Raw genomic sequence first — 24,578 nt, forward strand, 5'->3', positions numbered from 1 at the left:
TGCTGGATTTTTGTATAATAAATCTGGAAATATTCTATGTATCTCCACTCCTAGAAAAACGTCTGCCAGAACTTAAAGGAAAGTGAAAGGTCAAATGTGTATTTGCAAATGTGAATTAATTTCTTTGACAATTGCAAATGCATACTCAACAAGTATTGCAAAGCCAACACATTTTACTTTTTTGTAGGCATGGGAAAGGCATTTTCAAGGCTCTGCTATAATGTTACTGCAAGGCCATAAGAGGCAAATGTTTGGCAAATGGTGTTATCACCTCGGTACATGAGAGTGCCTATAAAATATTTCGCTAATGCCTATACGAGAGCAAGAACTGTTGGTGTTGCCAATTCTTGTTATTAACAGGAAATCAGTTAATGAGTAAATGTGGAAGAACAAAAGTATTGTTTATAAATCAAGTGGCACACTTGGTTGAGACATTTTTATTACAACAAGAGCTTATTAATAGCTGCAAATTATCCATTCTCTTTCTGAAGAGTGCTCAGCACAGGAACAGTGTGGTCAGCATACCCTGTTAAAAGCACAGAGCTACCTCAAAAAAAGATACTGTGGGGTGTGTATTTCTCACTGGGAGGGGCAGATTTTGGTTGAGAATGACCATAGGGAATAGCATGGTCATGAGCAGTTAATGGTGGCTACAAATCTAAACAGCAACCACAGGATATGTGTCCTCCTTCATGTCCCATCATCTTCCTTGCTTTGTTTCCCATGCCAATAGTTTTGGCTTACAGGCAGCACTTAAAGCACCAACTACCTGCCAATACTTTAAATATTTTCCGAATCATATTCTAAGTCCTTTATATTATTGTTGTCCGACTTTATAAATTTGTCGTCTGCCTCCCTGCCATGTCAGGAGACTTAAACATTTGAGCTCGAACTTCCATGTTATCTGTGAGCTCAAAAGTACCTCAAGAAAGCATTTTGATTTACCTCTATCTAAAATCCAATGGACAGAGCGGTGGAGCACAGCTATATTGTGATTAGCCCCAAGCCATCCGTCCACTTCAGCCCCCTCCCCCACTCCAATCTCTAAAACAGGGCAAACTGAAAATAAAAGGAATTGTCATAAATATTTCAGGAAAGGTTATGGAAAATGCAAGAATATGGAAGTTGGGCACTCAAAAAGCAGTCACAGAGAAACCTGTGCATAGGCTTAGAAAACTGGGAAGGGATCACACAATACTCTGAAGACACATTTAATCTAAACTAGGAAATAATCAAGGATGTAAACATTCTGGAGCAAAGTATTTATTCCTCAATTAATTTGGTTTCTTCATCTGATATTCCAGGGATAACCCATTCATTTTGCTGCGTCCTACCATGCAGCAACGTAAATGGATTATCCCTGGACAATCAGATCCAGAAACCACATGAATTGTGGATTTTGGAAATATCAGATGGCTCCCTAGTGAGCACTGTCACCATCACGGATTTAGATGATGATTACTTTATCGGCTTAAATAATTAACTCATAAACCCGCCTAAGGATCGACCAAAGTGGTGTTGAAACACGTGTATAGGTGTTGTTGCAATTTGAGGTGATGTTGAAATTGAAGGCAATCATGCATAATTTTAATTCATGAAAGGGACCCACCAAGGAGATGGTCATAATCTGGTTCATGAAATCTGTATACATTTCTTCTGATGATGAATACAAAAATCACAAAACAAACAACAATAAAAGAAATCGCAATTTTGGAAAAAAAGGAATCTTTAATTGATTTATTGGAAAGTTAAAAATTGAGTTAGTAGAAGTTGCCAATTAGGCGCTTGTCCCAGATAGCGACTAAATATTTTTCGAAATGCAATAATGTGTTCCTGCTACCCCAAGTGTGGAGACTTGAATGTGTGTTACGATGCTTAAGGGAACTTACTTCTTTATTCTTATATGAAATTGAGATGCCAGGACAGTGTGTTTTGGTCAGGGTGGGGTGGGTAATGAGTGGGAAGGGACAGTGTTTTTGCATGGCCATGGGCAGCCACTTGGTGGGAAAAAAGTTCTAAGAGTACCCACGAGCTTTGTGCCCCTCTTTACTTACCATGTCCCTCCTAAAGGCATGACCCATTCCATGTTATTATACATGCTACATGTTATCCTCATACAAGTTCAACTACTTCTCATAGATATTCATTCATTGTGTGGCACAGTCATCATTTTGTCTTCCGGACAATATTAACAGGCCGATTCATGGAATTAATGTGCGCCGAAAATTCCGGCGCAGAGGTGCCAAAACGTGCGAATCGCAGTGCAAGTGCGAAAATCGCAGGGAAACCAGCGCACATCGATTCATGGAAGTCCGTGCGCGAGAAAAATATTGGATGTGCACTGAAAATGTACGCGGCACATGCCGTCGCACAGGTCATCCAACGGCGTGCGCCACGGCCACAGCGAAATCGCACATAGCGCGGCGCACATAACAAAAGTAGGCGGAACACGGGGCGTAACACTCGGAATGGGGAACAACGCGTGAAAATATGGGCATCACGGGGGAAGTACAGGAGGCAAGTGCGCGGAACGCCCACACGCTCGCCTACAACTCGTATTCATGGAATCGAATAGGGCAAACCAGCGCATGGGCAAAGACGCGCACAGGGCCAAACAAGACCGCCACAAGAAAGCAGGCGGTAGCGTCCCTGCGCCTGAAATAAATGTGTGCCAAAATGTGCGCTAACAAAAAGCACCTATATACAGCTATGATGAATGATCCATACTGTGGCCCTCTAGGAAAAATGAGGTGCAAAGGGGTACCGACAAACACGGACACCCGCTGTGTGAAAAATAGCATGTGTATTTCGGGGTGCGCGGGAAGTTCCACACGCGATTGGCCTGGGTACGTGTATTTCGGGGTGCGCGGGAAGTTCCACACGTGATTGTCCTTGGTACGTGTATTTCGGGGTGCACGTGAAGTTTCACACGTGATTTCAGCAGGGTACGTGTATTCCAAGGTGCGCGGGAAGTTTCAGACGCAAATTTGCAGGGTACGTGTATTTCGGGGTGCGCGTGAAGTTCCACACGCGATTTTAGCAGGGTACATGTACTCCGGGTGCGCGGGAAGTTCCACACGCAAATCCAGCAGCCTACGTGTATTTCGGGGGTGACGGGAAGTACTACACGTGAATTGGCCATATGGGTCCTCCCAGGTGTCCCTCTACACCCTCCACGGCCCCTGCAGGCGGCCCACACCACAGGGGACTACCCTGCACCCCTGCACATGTCCCACAGGCAGCCCATCCACCATGGCCATGCCCCCCAGCCAACCCACATGTCACCTTGCACTACTGCCCACCAGCGCATGTCTCCCTGCACCCCCACCCCCAGCATCCAGGGGCACCCTCCACCAGGCCCCCACTCATGTCTCCCAGCACCCCCACCCCCCAGCATCCAGGGGCACCCTCCACCAGGCCCCCACTCATGTCCCCCTGCATCCCCACCCCCCAGCAGTCAGGGGCACTCTCCACCAGGCCCCCACTCATGTCTCCCACCTCCCCACCCCCCAGCAGTCAGGGGCACCCTCCACCAGGCCCCCACTCATGTCCAACTCATGTCTCCCTGCACCCCCCACCCCCCAGCAGTCAGGGGCACCCTCCACCAGGCCCCCACTCATGTGCAACTCATGTCTCCCTGCACCCCCACCCCCCAGCAGTCAGGGGCACCCTCCACCAGGCCCCCACTCATGTCTCCCAGCACCCCCACCCCCCAGCATCCAGGGGCACCCTCCACCAGGCCCCCACTCATGTCCAACTCATCTGTCCCTGCACTCCCACCCCCCAGCAGTCAGGGGCACCCTCCACCAGGCCCCCACTCATGTCCAACTCATGTCTCCCTGCACCCCCAACCCCCAGCAGTCAGGGGCACCCTCCACCAGGCCCCCACTCATGTCTCCCACCCCCGACCCCTCAGCAGTCAGGGGCACCCTCCACCAGGCCCCCACTAATGTCTCCCTGCACCCCCACCCCCCAGCATCCAGGATCACCGTCCACCAGGCCCCCACTCATGTCTCCCAGCACCCCCACCCCCCAGCATCCAGGGGCACCCTCCACCAGGCCCCCACTCATGTCTCCCACCCCCCATCAGTCAGGGGCACCCTCCACCAGGCCCCGGCTCATGTCCAACACATGTCTCCCTGCACCCCCACCCCCCAGCAGTCAGGGGCACCCTCCACCAGGCCCCCACTCATGTCTCCCAGCACCCCCACCCCTCAGCATCCAGGGGCACCCTCCACCAGGCCGCCACTCATGTCCAACTCATGTCTCCCTGCACTCCCACCCCCAGCACTGTGGGGCATCCTCCACCAGGCCCCCACTCATGTCCAACTCAAGTCTCCCTGCACCCCCACCCCCCAGCAGTCAGGAGCACCTGCCTGCAGGCCACCACTCATGTCCCCCAGCACCCCCACCCCCCAGCAGTCAGGGGCACCTGCCTGCAGGCCCCCACTCATGTCCCCTTGCACTCCCACCCCCCAGCAGTGAAGGGCACCTGCCAGCAGGCCCCCACTCATGTCCCCCTGCACCCCCTCCCCCCAGCAGTGCAGGGCACCTGCCAGCAGGCCCCCACTCATGTCCCCTTGCACACCCACCCCCCAGCAGTGCGGGGCACCTGCCAACAGGCCCCCACTCATGTCCAACTCATTTCTCCCTGCACCCCCACCCCCCAGCACTGTGGGGCACCCTCCACCAGGCCCCCACTCATGTCTCCCACCCCCCCCACCCCCCAGCAGTCAGGGGCACCCTCCACCAGGCCCCCACTCATGTCCAACTCATGTCTCCCTGCACCCCCACCCCCCAGCAGTGCAGGGCACCTGCCAGCAGGCCCCCACTCATGTCCCCTTGCACACCCACCCCCCAGCAGTGCGGGGCACCTGCCAGCAGGCCCCCACTCATGTCCCACTCATGTCCCCCTGCACCCACACCCCCACCCCCCAGCAGTGCAGGGCACCTGCCAGCAGGCCCCCACTCATGTCCCCTTGCACACCCACCCCCCAGCAGTGTGTTGCACCTGCCAACAGGCCCCCACTCATGTCCCCTTGCACCCCCAGCACTGAGGGGCACCTGCCAGCAGGCCCCCACTCATGTCCCCTTGCACCCCCACCCCCCAGCACTGAGCGGCACCTGCCAGCAGGCCCCCACTCATGTCCCCTTGCACACCCAGCACTGAGGGGTACCTGCCAGCAGACCCCCACTCATGTCCCCTTGCACCCCCACCCCCCAGCACTGAGGGGCACCCTCCACCGGGCCCCCACTCATGTCTCCCACCCCCCCACCCCCCAGCAGTCAGGGGCACCCTCCACCAGGCCCCCACTCATGTCCAACTCATGTCTCCCTGCACCCCCACACCCCAGCAGTCAGGGGCACCCTCCACCAGGCCCCCACTCATGTCTCCCATCACCCCCACCCCCCAGCATCCAGGGGCACCCTCCACCAGGCCCCCTCTCATGTCCAACACATGTCCCCCTGCACCCCCACCCCCCAGCACTGTGGGGCACCCTCCACCATGCCCCCACTTATGTCTCCCACCCCCCCACCCCTCAGCAGTCAGGGGCACCCTCCATCATGTGCCGTTTGGGGCGTGTTTCGATGAGTGAGCCGAGCAAAATGTGCGGAAAATGCGTTTTTTTCCCCACATTTCGGACTTTGCGGGGGTGTCTGGGTAATACATTCTGGGGCGATTTAGGCATATCATACCTCTGCGGATTCCCACTGGTGTCCTTTTTTCAGAAATGCATGGGGTTCCCTGTTTTCCCCGGTGGCTGGACACCCGAGGCCCATATCTGTATGTTGTGCCGGTCGGGGGAGCGTCTCAAATTCCGGTCAGAAAACAGACTTGGGGTTACTTGTGTTTCAGGCTTTCCCCTTGGCGGCCATGTAGGTGCACCCACACACGTGAGGTACCGTTTTCATCGGGACACCTGTGGGAACACGGGACAGTAGGCCATGTGTTGTTGGGGGCGTGTTTCGATGGGTGAGCCGAGTGAAATGTTGGGAAAATGCGTTTTTTCCCCCACATTTCAGACTTTGCGGGGTGTCTGGGTAATAAATTCTGTTGCAAATTGCGCAAATCATACCTCTGCGGATTCCCACGGGTGTCTTCATTTCGGAAATGCATGGGAGTCCCTGTTTTTCCTGGTGGCCGCAACACCCCAGGCCTAAATCTGTATGTTGTCTCCCCAAACCCTTTGGGGGGGATAGCAGTGGTTTAGCCTTATTGCTTCGGGCCCAGGTAGGTGCACCACACATGTGAGGTACCCTTTTCATCGGGACACCTGTGGGAACGCAGGACGGTAGGCCATGTGTTGTTGGGGGCATGCTTCGATGGGTGAGCCGAGCGAAATGTGAGGAAAATGTGTTTTTTTCCCACATTTTGGACTTTGCGGGGGTGTCTGGGTAATACATTCTGGGGCGATTTGGGCATATCATACCTCCGCGGATTCCCAGGGGTGTCCTCTTTTCGGAAATGCATGGGGTTCCCTGTTTTCCCCGGTGGCTTGGACACCCGAGACCCATATCTTTATGTTGTGCCGGTCGGAAGAGCGTCTCAAATTCCGGTCAGAAAACAGACTTTGGGTTACTTGTGTTTTAGGCTTTGACCTTGGCGGCCAGGTAGGCGCACCCACACATGTGAGGTACCGTTTTCATCAGGACACCTGTGGGAACGCGGGACAGTAGGCCATGTGTTGTTGGGGGGCGTGTTTCGATGGGTGAGCCGAGCGAAATATGCAGAAAATGCGTTTTTTTACCCACTTTTCGGACTTTGCCGGGGTGTCTGGGTAATAAATTCTGGGGCGATTTGGGCATATCATACCTCTGAGGATTCCCACGGGTGTCCTCTTTTCAGAAATACATGGGGTTCCCTGTTTTCCCTGGTGGCTTGGAGACCCGAGGCCCATATCTGTATGTTGTGCCGGTTGGCAGAGCGTCTCAAATTCCGGTCAGAAAACAGACTTGGGGTTACTTGGGTTTTAGGCTTTCCCCTTGGCGGACAGGTAGGTGCACCCACACATGTGAGGTACTGTTTTCATCGGGACACCTGTGGGAATACGGGACGGTAGGCCATGTGCTGTTGGGGGCGTGTTTCGATGGGTGAGCCGAGCAAAATGTGCGGAAAATGCGTTTTTTCCCCCCACATTTCGGACTTTGCGGGGGTGTCTGGGTAATAAATTCTGGAGCGATGTGCACAAATCATAGCTCTGCGGATTCCCACGGGTGTCTTCTTTTCAGAAATGCATGGGGTTCCCTGTTTTCCCCGGTGGCTTGGACACCCTAGACCCAGACCCATACCTATATGTTGTGCCGGTCGGCAGAGCGTCTCAAATTCCGGTCAGAAAACAGACTTGGGGTTACTTGTGTTTTAGGCTTTTCCCTTAGCGGCCAGGTAGGTGCACCCACACATGTGATATACCGTTTTCATCATGACACCTGTGGGAAGGCGGAACGGTAAGCCATGTACTGTTGGGGGGGTGTTACGATGGCTGAGCCGAGCGAAATGTGCGGAAAATGCGTTTTTTTCCCCACATTTTGGACTTTGCGGGGTTGTCTGGGTAATACATTCTGGGGCGATTTGGGCATATCATACCTCTACGGATTTCCACGGGTGTCCTCTTTTTGGAAATGCATGGGGTTCCCTGTTTTCCCCAGTGGCTGGACACCCGAGGCCCATATATGTATGTTGTGCCGGTCGGCAGAGCGTCTCAAATTCCGGTCAGAAAACAGACTTAGGGTTACTTGTGTTTTAGGCTTTCCCCTTGGCGGCCAGGTAGGTGCAACCACACATGTGAGGTACCGTTTTCATCGGTACACCTGTGGGAACGCGGGACGGTAGGCGATGTGTTATTCGGGGCGTGTTTCGATGGGTGAGCCGAGCGAAATGTGCGGAAAATGCATTTTTTCCCCCCATTTCGGAATTTGCGGGGGTGTCTGGGTAATACATTCTGGGGCGATTTGGGCATATCATACCTCTGTGGATTCCCACGGGTGTCCTCTATTCGGAAATGCATGGGGTTCTCTGTTTTCCCCGGTGGCTTGGACACCCGAGGCCCATATCTGTATGTTGCGCCGGTCGGCAGAGCGTCTGAAATTCCAGTCAGAAAACAGACTTGGGGTTACTTGTGTTTTAGGCTTTTCCCTTAGCGGCCAGGTAGGTGCACCCACACCTGTGAGGTACCATTTTCATCATGACACCTGTGGGAACGCGGAACGGTAAGCCATCTACTGTTGGGGGCGTGTTTCAATGGCTGAGCCGAGCGAAATATGCAGAAAATGCGTTTTTTCCCCCACATTTCGGACTTTGCTGGGGTGTCTGGGTAATAAATTCTGGGGCGATTTGGGCATATCATACCTCTGAGGATTCCCACGGGTGTCCTCTTTTCAGAAATGCATGGGGTTCCCTGTTTTCCCTGGTGGCTTGGACACCCGAGGCCCATATCTGTATGTTGTGCCGGTTGGCAGAGCGTCTCAAATTCCGGTCAGAAAACAGACTTGGGGTTACTTGGGTTTTAGGCTTTCCCCTTCGCGGCCAGGTAGGTGCACCCACACATGTGAGGTACCGTTTTCATCGGGACACCTGTGGGAATATGGAACGGTAGGCCATGTGCTGTTGGGGGCGTGTTTCGACGGGTGAGCCGAGCAAAATGTGCAGAAAATGCGTTTTTTTTACCCCACATTTTGTAATTTGCGGGGTGTCTGGGTAATAAATTCTGGGGAGATTTGGGCATATCATACCTCTGCGGATTCCCACGGGTGTCCTCTTTTTGGAAATGCATGGGGTTCCCTGTTTTTCCCAGTAGCTTGGAGACCCGAGGCCCATATCTGTATGTTGTGCCGGTCGGCAGAGCGTCTCAAATTCCAGTAAGAAAACTGACTTGGGGTTACTTGTGTTTTGGGCTTTCCCCTTAGCGGCCAGGTATGTGCACCCACACATGTGAGGTACAGTTTTCATTGGGACACCTGTGAGAACGCGGGACGGTAGGCCATGTGTTGTTGGGGGTGTGTTTCGATGGGTGACCCGAGGGAAATGTGCAGAAAATGCGTTTTTTTCCCCACATTTTGGACTTTGCGGGGGTGTCTGGGTAATAAATTCTGGGGTGATTTGGGCATATCATACCTTTGCGGATTCCCACGGGTGTCCTCTTTTCGGAAATGCATGGGGTTCCCTGTTTTCCCCGGTGGCTTGGACACCCGAGGCCCATATCTGTATGTTGCGCCGGTCGGCATAGCGTCTCAAATTCCGGTCAGAAAACAGACTTGGGGTTACTTGTGTTTTAGGCTTTCCCTTTGGCGGCCAGGTAGGTGCACCCACACATGTGAGATACCGTTTTCATCGGGACACCTGTGGGAATGCAGGACAGTAGGCCATGTGTTGTTGGGGGCGTGTTCCGATGGGTGAGCCGAGGAAAATGTGCCGAAAATGCGTTTTTTCCCCCCACATTTCGGACTTTGCGAGGGTGTCTGGGTAATACATTCTGGAGCGATGTGCACAAATCATAGCTCTGCGGATTCCCACGGGTGTCTTCTTTTTGGAAATGCATGGGGTTCCCTGTTTTCCCCAGTGGCTGGACACCCGAGGCCCATATATGTATGTTGTGCCGGTCGTCAGAGCGTCTCAAATTCTGGTCAGAAAACAGACTTGGGGTTACTTGTGTTTTAGGCTTTCCCCTTGGCGGCCAGGTAGGTGCACCCACACATGTGAGGTACCGTTTTCATCGGTACACCTGTGGGAATGTGGGACGGTAGGCCATGTGTTATTCGGGGCGTGTTTCGATGGGTGAGCCGAGCGAAATGTGCGGAAAATGCATTTTTTTCCCCCCCATTTCGGAATTTGCGGGGGTGTCTGGGTAATACATTCTGGGGCGATTTGGGCATATCATACCTCTGAGGATTCCCACGGGTGTCCTCTTTTCAGAAATGCATGGGGTTTCCTGTTTTCCCTTGTGGCTTGGACACCCGAGGCCCATATCTGTATGTTGTGCCGGTTGGCAGAGCGTCTCAAATTCCGGTCAGAAAACAGACTTGGGGTTACTTGTGTTTTAGGCTTTCCCTTTGGCGGCCAGGTAGGTGCACCCACACATGTGAGATACCGTTTTCATCGGGACACCTGTGGGAATGCAGGACAGTAGGCCATGTGTTGTTGGGGGCGTGTTCCGATGGGTGAGCCGAGGAAAATGTGCCGAAAATGCGTTTTTTTCCCCACATTTTGGACTTTGCGGGGGTGTCTGGGTAATAAATTCTGGGGTGATTTGGGCATATCATAGCTCTGCGGATTCCCACGGGTGTCTTCTTTTTGGAAATGCATGGGGTTCCCTGTTTTCCCCAGTGGCTGGACACCCGAGGCCCATATCTGTATGTTGCGCCGGTCGGCATAGCGTCTCAAATTCCGGTCAGAAAACAGACTTGGGGTTACTTGTGTTTTAGGCTTTCCCTTTGGCGGCCAGGTAGGTGCACCCACACATGTGAGATACCGTTTTCATCGGTACACCTGTGGGAACGTGGGACGGTAGGCCATGTGTTATTCGGGGCGTGTTTCGATGGGTGAGCCGAGCGAAATGTGCGGAAAATGCATTTTTTTCCCCCCCATTTCGGAATTTGCGGGGGTGTCTGGGTAATACATTCTGGGGCGATTTGGGCATATCATACCTCTGAGGATTCCCACGGGTGTCCTCTTTTCAGAAATGCATGGGGTTTCCTGTTTTCCCTTGTGGCTTGGACACCCGAGGCCCATATCTGTATGTTGTGCCGGTTGGCAGAGCGTCTCAAATTCCGGTCAGAAAACAGACTTGGGGTTACTTGTGTTTTAGGCTTTTCCCTTGGCGGCTAGGTAGGTGCACCCACACATGTGAGGTACCGTTTTCAACATTACACCTGTGGGAACGCAGAACCGTAAGCCATGTACTGTTGGGGGTGTGTTTCGATGGCTGAGCCGAGCGCAATGTGCGGAAAATGCGTTTTTTTCCCCACATTTCGGACTTTGCGGGGTTGTCTGGGTAATACATTCTGGGGCGATTTGGGCATATCATACCTCTACGGATTCCCACGGGTGTCCTCTTTTCGGAAATGCATGGGGTTCCCTGTTTTCCCCAGTGGCTGGACACCCGAGGGCCATATATGTATGTTGTGCCGGTCGGCAGAGCGTCTCAAATTCCAGTCAGAAAACTGACTTGGGGTTACTTGTGTTTTAGGCTTTCCCCTTGGCGGCCAGGTAGGTGCACCCACACATGTGAGGTACCGTTTTCATCGGGACACCTGTGGGAACGCGGGACGGTAGGCCATGTGCTGTTGAGGGCGTGTTTCGATGCGTGAGCTGAGCAAAATGTGCGGAAAATGCGTTTTTTTACCCCACATTTCGGAATTTGCGGGGTGTCTGGGTAATACATTCCGGGGCAATTTGGGCATATCATACCTCTGTGGATTCCCACGGGTGTCCTCTTTTTTGGAAATGCATGGGGTTCCCTGTTTTTCCTGGTAGCCTGGACACCCGAGGCCCATATCTGTATGTTGTGCCGGTCGGCAGAGCGTCTCAAATTCCAGTCAGAAAACTGACTTGGGGTTCCTTGTGTTTTGGGCTTTCCCCTTAGCGGCCAGGTATGTGCACCCACACATGTGACATAGAGTTTTCATTGGGACACCTGTGAGAACGCGGGACGGTAGGCCATGTGTTGTTGGGGGTGTGTTTCAATGGGTGACCCGAGGGAAATGTGCGGAAAATGCGTATTTTTCCCCACATTTTGGACTTTGCGGGGGTGTCTGGGTAATAAATTCTGGGGCGATTTGGGCATATCATACCTCTGCGGATTCCCACGGGTGTCCTCTTTTCGGAAATGCATGCGGTTCGCTGTTTTCCCTGGTGGCTTGGACACCCGAGGCCCATATCTGTATGTTGCGCCGGTCGGCAGAGCGTCTCAAATTCCGGTCAGAAAACAAACTTGGGGTTACTTGTGTTTTAGGCTTTCCCCTTGGCGGCCAGGTAGGTGCACCCACACATGTGAGGTACCGTTTTCATTGGGACACCTGTGGGAACGTGGGACGGTAGGCCATGTGTTGTGTTTGTGTGGTTTTCATAACGTTTTGACCCATTTGCTGGTGGCCTTTGTCTCACAACCCTTTCATTTCCCAAATGAGACCTACATTTAGTCGCTGCTTTAGACACCATACACTTTTGTAACCTACACAAGTCACCTACCCTTGAAAAGATCTTCCTGTGCTCTTTCAAAAAACGTATACTCACCGTTCCTCACCACATTGGTTTTCCCAATTTACACATGCTAAGTGCGTCTGGTCAGGCCGTGAGCGTTAATCTCCTGGCTCAGTGTTTGGCTTGTGCTATTGCTTGTTTTGTATAACACTACAAAAAATGTGTGCCCTCCTAACTGCAAGAGGCATGGGAATGTATTGGAGCATTGCTTTTCTCAAAATTCATAGAAGCCATTGCCGTACCAAGCCAACCATGTCCAACACATACCTTTTTTTCGGTCATTTTCCCGCTTTTCCCCCAATCGATGGCAGTTTCCCCTACTTAGTTGTTGCCTGACCTACGTAAATCACCCCTTCCTAAACTTGGAATTTTGTCTACTTTTCAGAAACATATGCCTTTCTGTCCTCCAATTCGGCTTTCCTACCCTTCCATGAATGTCCAATTGGCAAAAATTGCCAAAATCGCCTACCTCTCACAAAACGGTTGATAACCACATCAAAATATTTTTTTCCCATTTCCACTCAACCTGTTCTTGAAAACCAGGAAACTGGGGAACTCAGCACAGCAAACCATTTGTTCCTAGCTCTTACAAGGAAAAAACCACAGGCTTCTTTGTATATCATTTTATTGGCATTTTTTGAAAAAACCCAACATGTTCTCACTTTTTGCTTATTTTCTCTCACCCCCCTACAGCAACCTAGTATTCCTGGGGCGTGTTACGACCGCCTACATGTGGGAAAAAAGGAAGCCAAATTTGGCCGAGATATCTCGTCTAACAAAAAAGTTACAAGCCGTTGATTGGCCACATACCGAAATCACCAAAAAAGGCCCTGGCACTGGGGAGAAATACCCATGGCACTTAAACGGTTAAGACTGAAAAGAATTTCCATCCCCATGACCGTAATAAGCCCCAGAACCAAGCACTAAGATCCCAGTTTCCCTCGGCAACATGTACTTCTGTACTTAGGACGTGCAGATTTTGTATTGCCTTGAATATGGTAGGGGAGGAGGCAGATACGAAAACGCAAAAAGCAGATCCCACCAATTGACATACTCCACCACGCTCAACCAGGATGACGTCTAACTCCATCCGGTTCTGTAGAGCCACTAATCTAATTGCTTTCTGTTCTAACGTCATGTTGTAGAGTATATCGGTGGTCCGGTTGATGGTTCTCTCCAATACTCTTGCTAGTCTCCTAATATCCTAGGAATTCATGATCTGTCCCCAAAATGGCACAAAGGATTTCGCCACATCACCCATGACTTGTGAAGGAGTATCACCGTTCTCGTCCCGCCTTCGATGAGCCCTAGAGACCTCAGAGGTGCTAGCTACATATACTCATGGTAGCAAGATACCCAAATAACAAGTACCCTGCCAATCCCTAGGTAGCCAAGGATAAGCTTCATTGCCACAAACGAAATAAACAGTATCACCTACATACAAGGGTCTGTCCTCACTAGTCAAATTCAAAATATTGGTACAACCCTCAAAAGTACCCATTGACTGAGAACCATTCCTTTGTATGCGTATGCAGAAGGAAACAGAGTTGGGGCTGTGATTGATAGTGTAGGAAGGAGGCAAGGCATCTCGGTTGCCTACAGGAGCCATCTTGAATGAAATTAGCGATTGGAAAGGTCTAGAAAGTCTATCGGAAGGCCTAATAGAAGCAACATTAAGCTTGCTCCTATTTGTAAAAAGGGAACATCCCAGAGGCATCAGGACTCGCCTTTCAAATTCATTTAAATTAGTCACATCAAAGTTCCCTGAGATGCTGTCATTCCAACGACCAAAGAATAATGCCCATAGAGAGGCATAGCATGCAGTAGTTAGAGGCAAAGGATGAATATACCAGCCCAACTCTTTTTCCCCATGTTGTGGCACATGTGAACATATCCAGCAATTAGTTCTGTTCAAAATCGCATGGGTCGCATTTGCGATTAACAAAAGCGTATTGTTGTGATAACTCTGTCTGTGTTGGGAATCCCTAGAGGATAGAGTGTGCAGATGCACGAAAGGAGGAGACATAGAGGGAACACTCTCAGTGGGTATCAAAGTTTCAAGTGGACGCACCCCCTCAATGTACCAAAACCCAAGAACAATTACTACTGTCAGACCAGTTAACATAATTACGAGAAAACAGTACGTCCTCACGGAACATGTATTTTTCTGTCCAATGTCTTTGTTAGCCACACAATCGATTGGTTTCTCCGTACGAGTGGAGATAGCGACAGGCATTGTTCCTCAAAGCTCTTCTCTGGAACATTTCTGCGATAGACTCCGTAAGTTTGCTGGTTGGTGATCTCCTGACCACGTGATTTTTTCTTAATTGAAGATAGCTCTTGCCGGTCCCATCCACTCACTTATGTTTCAGCGTGAAAGTGGCAAAGGACGAGCTCAACAGTCATTTCCTGTAGGCACAGCTGTGCTGTTCTGTAAGTCTAGTGCCGTGGACGCAGATCATACCTTAAGACTCCAGGCACTGCGTGATCTGCAAACAGTGTGTCGTTGCTTCCTGATGGAAGTGGTGAAACAGAGGCTAGGTTGCTCAATGGTGCAGAAAGATCTGAAGAAGAACTCAGAGACAAAGCAGCAGTCTCCCCAGGCCCCACAGGCTCAGTAAGAGACTCCGAAATACCCTTGATGTTGTTCAAGACCGATTGATCACCAGAAACAGAGCAAGTAGTTTCCTTCTTTTCTTCTCTGTCGTGTGGCAAAGGGAAAGGTATTCTCTTGATGTGTGTAGCATGTATCCAGTGTTTTCTTCCAGCTACTCGTTCAGCAGTATGTGTGGTTACAGGACCTGAAACGGTCCTCTCCAGCGCGGTTCAAGACTGGATGCTCTCTCAAATGACTTCATGAGCACCCATTCACCGGGTCGAATTCTGTGACCTGGCCCCTCGTATTTAACTGGGAGGGCTTCTTGCACCTGTTGATAAATCAAATACAAGTTCTGAGTTAACTGGTGAGTATTCAGCAAGAAGCAAATGCTCCACATCTTTCCACACTTTGGGTCTCGATACGTTCCAAATATTTGCTGGTCTCCCCATTAGAATTTCATAGGGGGAGAGTCCAGTTCCAGTCTGTGGGGTTGTTCGCATGGACAGTAGCGGTATAGGTAAGGTGTCTGGCCATTTCAAATAACTGCTGGCACATACCTTTGCAAGTTTATTCTTCAAGGTGCCATTATGGCGTTCTACAAGTCCAGCACTCTGAGCATGTCTAGCCGAATGGAACCGTTTATCGATCTGTAATCCCGTGCATACTTGCAGGATGACAGCAGCGATAAACTGTGGACCATTATCCGAACAGATGACCCTTGGCAAACCAAACCTAGGAAAATATTCCTTAAGCATGGTTTTCGCCGTTGTCATTGCTGTAACATCTTTCACAGGGAAGGCTTCAACCCACTTGCTAAAGGCACAAATGACTACCAAGACATACTTGTAGTTATAACAGTGCTCCATCTCGATGAAGTCGAAATGAATCACTTCAAAAGGCACAGAGGGTGGACCAAAACTACCCCTCGGTGTCGTTGTACCCTTCCCCGCATTATGCTAAAAGCAAACCATACAACTCTGGACAAAACGCTCAGCAGTTTTTGAGATGTAGACATTCAACAAGACAGATTCTAATAATTTACAGATTTTCCTAGCACATATGTGAGTGGGACCATGAGCCATTGTAACCATGGCAATGACATATGCATCCATTTTCCTTTTGAAATGTCTACCCAACACCCTCCCTCATCGAAACTTGCTAAACCCTCAGCCCAGTGTTTAAGTTCTTCTGGAGCAGCATCAGCTTGAATATGCTTTATCGAGTCAATCCCTTTATCTACTGTACAAGTATTTGTGGTTTCTTTTATAACATACATTTCTGAAAATAATTGAGTAGCAATCTGTTTAGCTATCCTGTCAGCAAAAGTGTTTGCTCTCCCTACATCATCTGTTACTTTATGATGTGCAGTGAACTTCATTATTGATAGTTGAGTAGGAAGCGCAAGTGCTGAGAGTAGCCGAACTATCAAGGTGCCATGTTGGATTTTCATTCCGTGTGAGGTCAGGAAACCTCGTTCTGCCCATAGTCTCCCAAAGTTGTGGACCACCCCAAAGGCATACTGGCTATCGGTAAATATATTCACTTTAAGCCCTTCAGAAAGTTCACAAGCTCAAGTCAGTGCGATAATCTCTGTGGCATGCGCGGAGTTATGCGAATTTCTCTTGGTTTCCAGAATCGTGCTTAGTATAGTGATGGCATAAGCAGCAGTGGATGTACCATCCGGAAGTTTGAAGCAGGAGCCATTGCAAAACAGCTCCCCTTGTGGATCATTCAGAGGCGTATCATTTATATCAATCCTGCCTTTAGTTTCTTGCTCTGTGGTATAGAGGCAGTCATGTGACATTTCATCACTGCAAGCTATATCTTGCGGAAGAGGTAACCATTCATCCGGATTCAATACGCAACACCTCTTAATTTGGATATGTGGTGCAAATAGGATCAGTTAATATCTTGTTAATCGTGCGTAAGTAAGGTGTGCGTTTGAGTTCTATTTAATAGAACGTCTACAGAGTGAGATACCACCATGGTTAAAGTGTGCCCTAGAACCATGCCCTCACTTTGTTTTACAGATGCAGCAGCAGCGACAGCTCTCAAACATCTCGGCAAAGCGCATGCAACAGGATCAAGTGTGGAGGAAAAATAACCGCACGGTCTATTCTTCCCCTCATGTTCCTGCGTTAACACAGCCAAAGCACATCCATCACATTCATGCACATACAATCTGAAGGCCTTATCATAATTTAGTGTGCCCAAACCAGTGTTGAACACAGTGCAGTCTTGAGCAGATCAAAAGCATTCTGTTGTTCAAAGTTCCACGGTAGTGGCAAAGAAATGCCCTTCTTTGTCAATGCCAACATTGGTTTTATTACTAGTGAAAAGTTTGGGATCCACTGTCTACAGTAAGAAGCCATTCCTATCAAGACTCTGACTTCTTTCTGTGTATTTGGGACAGACATGCTAGAAATGCTTTTAATTCGTTCAGGTGTCAATCTTTTTCCCTCCTTTGACAGTTGATAGCCTAAATAGGCGACCTCCTTTCGAAAATACTGAAACTTTTTCAATGAAGCTTTATGCCCATGCTTTGCTAGATGAATAAGCAATAACACAGTGCCTTCTTTCCAAGCACTTTATGAGTCTGCAGCTAAGAGGAGGTCATTGATGTATTGCAACAATGTACAAGTAGAAGGCAACTCAAGTGTATTGAGCTGCTCTTTCAAAGCCCTATTATAAATGCTCCGTCTCTCTGTGTACCCTTGTGGTGCACGGATGAATGTAAACGACCGTCCCCCTAGGGTGAACGCAAACAAATATCTACTATGCATGTGTATGGGAATGCTAAAGAAGGCATTCTTAAGATCCACCACAATGAAATGAGTAGCAGAAGCTGAAATCATTGTTACTATCGTTACATCAGGCACAATTGTAAATTGTGGAGCAACAATCGTATTGATAGCGCGCAAATCGATAATGAAACAGAACGGAATCGCATTAACCCCTTTTTTTAAATCGGGCTATTGCACAAACTTCCTGCAATTTCTTCGATTACTTCACGGTGTACACAGTCAGAAACTACACACTTCAAAGCTTGCTCACCATCAACTGAAATCTTGTATTGTGGAATTCGTGGCAACTTAACTCCTGGTTTCAAATCGATAATGAAACGGAACGGAATCGCATTATCCCCTTTTTTAAAATCGGTCTATTGCACAAACTTCCTACAATTTCTTCGATTACTCCACGGTGTACAAAGTCGGAAACTACACACTTCAAAGCTTGCTCACCATCAACTGAAATCTTGTATTGTGGAATTTGTGGCAATTTAACTCCTGGTTTCAAAACAATGTTAACAGGCTGAATTTGAAAAATACCATCATCATTGTCGTCAACCGCCCATAAACACACCGGAACTGCACTAAATTCTAGCAGCAAAGGTCTAGTCAAAAACTGTGAGGCAGAAGATTACTGAAGTGAAATCGTCAAACGCACTTCATCCGACGAACAATGAATTACCGCATTTAATTCCTTCAACCGATTCAACCCCAACAAATTCTCTCCACAGTTCGTTGTTAGAAGAAATGGACAGTGATCTGTGAATGGCCCCAGTGAAATAGGTACCGGCAGAGAAACCGGACTAACTGCTAGTATGCCAGAAAACCCTACAGAAACGTTATTCTGCCCTGACAGTGGAATGTCTGGAAACCGTGAATGATCAATGGAACACTTCTGTGCTCCTGTGTCTATCAAAAATAGATGCTTCCTATTCCCCACCATCATATCAATGTGGGGACCTTTCTGATTAATGGGAATAGGCGTTGGTTCTAGACCCTGCTTCGGACTGTCCTAACAAAACAATATATCCTCAAAGACAAGATCTTCAGAAAGATAGGCAGTTGAAGGATTATCATAAATATTTCTACTATCAACACTAGGTTGCTGATTATCTTGCGAAAATGTCTGAGAATTTTGAGCGAACTGGTTTCTACCAGGACCCCCTACTCCAGGGCGGCCTCTGGATCATCTACCCGTGACACCATATGTGTTATTCGACCTTTGCTGAAGGATCGGGCATTGTGCTCGCCAATGACCCTCTTGTCTGCAATAAGCACATTGGTTTGCGACATAAGCCAGAATATCAAATTTAGGAACGAATGTCGGAGGAACCTCTCTCATAGGCAGCTGAGAAGTAGGCAAATCCGAACGTTTACTAAGCAACAGAGCCAAATCGAGTGCTAAAGTGGCGGAAGCAGTATCAGATGTAAAAGCTCTCTTATAAATATTCAATAATTCTGCGGGACAACAAACCTTTTTCTTTATACATTCATCCTGTAGGTATTCTACCATTACCTGTAACACTTTCCTCCGCATTTCTGGAGTATACTGACTAAATGCATCATATACTTCTACGGGAGATATCGACATGTCTGAAATCCATCTAAGTGCATCCATTGTGCAAATTCGCGTGTTTCTTCACTCGTTGACTTACAAGGAGGAAGGAACCATTTCTGCACATAAAAAGCGTCCAAATTCTCACCATCTATTTCATCATTCTGTAACCGTTCTAACTCCCTTCTGAACTCAAAAACACTCTCGACATTCTCATATGCTTTCGCCGCAGTATCCCTTGAATAAGCTAAAACATTCAAATCTGTTAACCCTTGTGGGACATCTGTGTCCGTCAATCTATTCCACATTACAGCCAAATGTATCCCCATCCCCTCAATAAAGACATTCTGATCGGGAATACTTTCTAGATTAGGGAGTGTAGCTAAAACAGTAGATGTTTCTCCTTTCTCTATACATTGCTTAGCCCATACATTCAAATCTTTCTTCTTTTCTTTGGAAACTGTGTTCCGAGTTACAACTTTAGATTCAGCACTCGCCCCTTCATCAGCTACAAGCGGAGCAGAACCGCTTGGGAAAGAGAGAGTAGACAAATCCTGTACAACAGGTAGTGGAGACACTATCACTGGCAACAAAGACAGTAACAGTCGGTAAAGGTGAAGGTACAGGCAGAGGAACAACAACAGGAAGTGGAGCAATAACTGGCGGCAGAGGAGCAACAGGAATAACAGGAATTGCTACGTGAGGAGGAGTGACAGCAGAAAGAGGTAAGACAGCGGGATTAGATACATAAGGAGGTGGTGCAGTGGCACCAGGCCTACGTTCATTTAAGAGTTTATCAATTAGCTCATCTGAGGCATGAAAATCTTTAGACGGATATATTTTCTGTATACCAAGTTGAAAAGCCCTATCCATGTTTCTAAAAGACTGTTTTCGTTGATCATACAATAATGCCTTTTCTGAATTTGACATATGGCGACGTGCATGCTTCTCTTTACTCTTAAATTGCTGCATAGCTTCCTTTTTCCAATTTTGTATTACATCAAATGCTGCAGGTCTAGCTTTTTTCTTTAACGATATGGATTCTAAAAACTCAATCTCAAAACTACCATTGACTGGCCACTGAAGTTCGGAAGCATGTCTAGTTTATCTGTGCTAAATATCGTTGAGTACTATACTACCAATGCTGTACTTACAGTACATAGTACATGCCGGCGACCCCTCCTGTGCTGCCGGTCGGCCAAATTCCAAAGTTTCTCTGTCTCTGCGGAATAAACCCCTGAAACAGGCAGACAATTTCCCAGGCATGTCAGATTACTGGTGTTAACTGGCGTTGTTTGTGATCGCCAGTACAAATCTACAACCAAATATCAGGATACTTAGGAATCTGGGCACGACTCACCTGATGCAAAGGACAAAGGGAGGTCTGATCGGATTGCAAAGGACAAAGGACCCTTGTGGTTGGTGATTTCGGCAAAACTGCCCGCCTCGATATATAGTCCCTCGTCAAGATGCCGTCTTGGACCGCGTGCTCACCGTCCAGGGATCGGATCATGCAGTACTGTTGAGGTGTCGCATCTCATCCAAAAGGGGCCCCCTTTTTCTCACCGTTGATCCCGGTCCGATAGCCGTGTCTACTCTTCAATGAGGTGGCATCAATTTTGAGGGTCCCTATTCAGGCGCCATCTGAAAGAACAAAGAAATATCAAGGCTGAGTACCACAAAGGAAATACACAAATCACAGGCTAAAAAGATTCACACATCTTGTATTACAGTACAGTTTACAAAGCAAAACAGATAGTTATCTGGCTCCCTCGCAGTGTGTACCAGTTGACAAAGAGAGGCGAGAGAGTGCTGAACATCTAAACACTAGCATATTTATACATTTCATACAATATTGTCCAGCCTCTCTTCATGTTAAAATGTGTGGTCTAGAGTTCGTCCCTAGTTCGCATACAGATTTTACAATATCATGCGAAGGATTACATAAATTTGTATTTCCATGAAGACACAATAGTGATGTATGTTCTCGGACCCCGCGGTAAGCCTTATTCCAAGTTTCCTCACAATGTAGTTCAGCTAAAGCATACGCTTGAGGTTTGTTCTTCATTGTTCCAATGTTTATAAAAGGATGAGGCTTGTGAACGCAGACAACACTTGAAATACAGTTCATATGAAGCGTAAGGTCTCTTTGCTCAGTTTAAACAGTTGGCTCTCGGACAACCTAAACATTAACAGAACTCAAAGGTAGAAAGGCTTTCCTGCAAATCGAAAACATAGTCCACCATTTTAGAACGGAAAACACATGAGTGAAAATCAAAATGGTGGATGAATCTTAAAATGGCGATGAAGTTAACCCAAAAATCAGAACTTTGCAACGTGGTTTTTCGTGTAGCGCGAATAGGCTTAGGCCAATATAAATACTAAGGAGGCACTATATAATTACCGTTTAACAATCCTAGATGCCCAGCTGGAATAAGAAGAATTGCTGCTGCTTTCCTTTGACCCAATCTAAAAGCTGTCAAGTCTTTCGAGGACTGGTCTGAGAGAGGACCTGGCTAGAAGACCTCTCCCGATCTATGAGGGAACATTGTGCAGAATTTGATCTTCATCGAGGTACCCTGGAAGCCAGTCCCGAAGGCTGTCAACCTGAGAAAGGGTTTACCGATAATCTCAAAGTAAAGCACCCGGACATCGAGGACATCGAAGCCCACTGCCATCGACCGGGGTTCAGAGGATTTCCATGACTGCTGAAAGCCCATCGAGTCATGTTGCCAAGAAGCGGGACAGCTTGACTCTGTGCTGCTCGATGAAGCTCCACCTTTTGCCTAAAAAAATGTTAAACAAAGAGCTCCCTTGCCATCACCATCGACCGCTTTGTCAGGCAGGAGAAACTCGAGGTCATCAACAACCTAGGAGAATCTGTCAGTGGGTTTCTTGACACCCGAAGTCCACAAAGACGCTGACAAGTGAAAATACCAAATCCAGCCATGGTTGAGTCCTGATCGTCGATGCTGACACCCGACCCCTGCTGCCGGGCCTACGTTCTTCACAGAGTCTTCTTTGCGGCACCGAACACTTTGCATCAAGGTGCACCACACACCTCATCTTCCCAGGACGGCCTCTCACGATCATCAGGGAGCACCGTGAAGGTCAAAGCTGCAGTCTCGACACCAGTGTTCACAGTTCTTTGACGAATCTTGACGCCCTATGGCTCCTGATTTAAAGGGAGTTCATTCTCGAGGGATATGTCGACGAACCATCAAAGAAACTCTTCTAACTCAGGTACATTGGGGTAGTCGAACATTTTAATCAGTAGACAAGACTATTTAAACATGAATAGACTGGTCTTGTTAATGCTCTTTATTACAGGTTGCCCAGGTGGGGGGATCCTCACACAGAACTGAGTCTTAGTAGCTAAAGTCCCAATCTGCGATTGTTTGATCCAACTTGTCTTCCTTCCCATGATCTATGCTGACACACATTGTTATATGCTTTGTATGTGATTACAACTGGCAGCAATGGATACATTTTAATGGAGTCAATAGCTAAGTGTGGTACCACATAGACATTGGGGGTCATTCCGAGTAGGGCGGTAAGGGTTAATGGTCACCGTTAACGAGACTGGTGCTGTTAAACCCTTACCGCCCTATTCCGAGTTCCCTTTGCGGGTTGGTACTTAACGCCTGCTTTTTGCAGGCGTTAAAAAACCAACCCGCAAAGGGACCTAGGAGCTAATTACGGCACCGTAATTTACGGTGCCGTAATTAGCGCCTTCCCCATTCCCATTGAGCCCTATGGGGCAAAAATTGGAATGGGGAAGGGCCCTTGGTGAATGGGGAATTACCGACCCCGCCAACCTTGGAATGGGGCGGTAATTACGCCATTCACCATGGCGAAGTCGGAAAAATAAAGGCATCAACCAAGGCGCTAATAGCGCCTTGGTTAACGCCAGGGTCGGAATGAGGCCCATTGTATATATTTGCCATATTAGAATTGCCAGAGTACAAAGTGTGTTATCAATTGATGTATATATTGAACCTTATTTATATATAAAGAACTGTGTTAGCACATAACATAGTGTGTGGACATTCCTTTGTGCAGGGCTTGGGGACTACACTGTACTTAAGAACCGGCATCATCTCATGAGAGCTTAAGCCTTGGTTGCTCGTCCATTTTGCCATATAGATAATCTTGGCTGGGGTGCTCTGTGCTTCTACTCTGCCATATAGAGGGCATGAGTACAAGTACCCCCTCTAGTCTTTACACCATGATACACAGAGAAACCACACCTCATATATTTCATATCTTTTGCTAAATTTGAAAAATACTTCCCAAACATGAATACCATTATGTGTGCATTTTATACCTATTATGATCGCCTCTCATGGCCACCATTCATTCAGCTAAACTCCACGTGCACATATTGATCGCCTGCTTCACCTGAGTGGGGAGGGGGCCTCCTTGTGACAATGGTCCTCATTACGATCCATGCGTTAAGGGGTTAACGGTGCCGTAAAAGGTTGCGGCGCCGTTATCCCCTTAACGCCTTACTACGAGGTCCCTTTGCGGGTCCTGACCTAAACGGCTGGTCTGTACCAGCCGTTAAGGTAGGGACCCGCAAAGGGACCTTGAAGGTAATTATGGTACCGCAATTTGCGGTACTGTAATTGCCACATTCCCCATTCCCATTGAGCCCTATGGGGCAAAAATGGGAATGGGGAAGGGCCAATGGTAAATGGGGAATTACCGCCCCACCAACCTTGGAATGGGGTGGTAATTTCCCATTTACCATTGGCGGAATCGGTAAAATACCGGCGGCAACCATGGCACAACTAGCGCCATGGTTACCGCCTGGGTCGTAATGACCCCCAATGTATCAAAGTCATGTTTCTGTGCACACGCAAATCTACAGATGTATCTCCTCTCCAAAATATAACACAAAGTAACCTAAATGTAACACTTATCCCATTTACCAAATTGCAAGAGTGACAGAAATGACGATGATGACGTCTCAAACCCCCCAGTCAGTGGTATGGCGCATGAAGTTTGAATTATTTCAATTTCCCAACACGTGTTTAGGGCAGAGATCTCCAGAGCGGTTAGCCTCACTTGATCGTCAAGTTCCCTTAAGGTATAATGCAATCCGTGCAGCAGGTTACTGGCCCCAAATCTCGGACAGCCCCATCCTCCACTACCAGGCCTGGTCAACTAATCTGATATTCTGTCAAAGAGATAGCATTAAATCATCCTCCAATGGGGCATTCTGAGCCGCCTGCCCATCTCCTTCCGTTAAAACCATTCTGGTAACATGTGCCTGCCTCCAGCAGATCCATTGCTATCAGGCTTTGATCGCTGATGAAATTGCTGGCCACTCCTGTTTGGACCTTCCTTCTCCACTCAGGCCTGATGCTTGTACTTGTCCATGGATTGGCAGGATTGCCCGACCACTAACAAAGTCTCACATCCTTTTTTTTCCAG

The sequence above is a fragment of the Ambystoma mexicanum genome, chromosome 13 (genome assembly GCF_040938575.1).
Source record: "Ambystoma mexicanum isolate Mex_15411 chromosome 13, UKY_AmexF1_1, whole genome shotgun sequence".
Classification (NCBI taxonomy): domain Eukaryota; kingdom Metazoa; phylum Chordata; class Amphibia; order Caudata; family Ambystomatidae; genus Ambystoma; species Ambystoma mexicanum.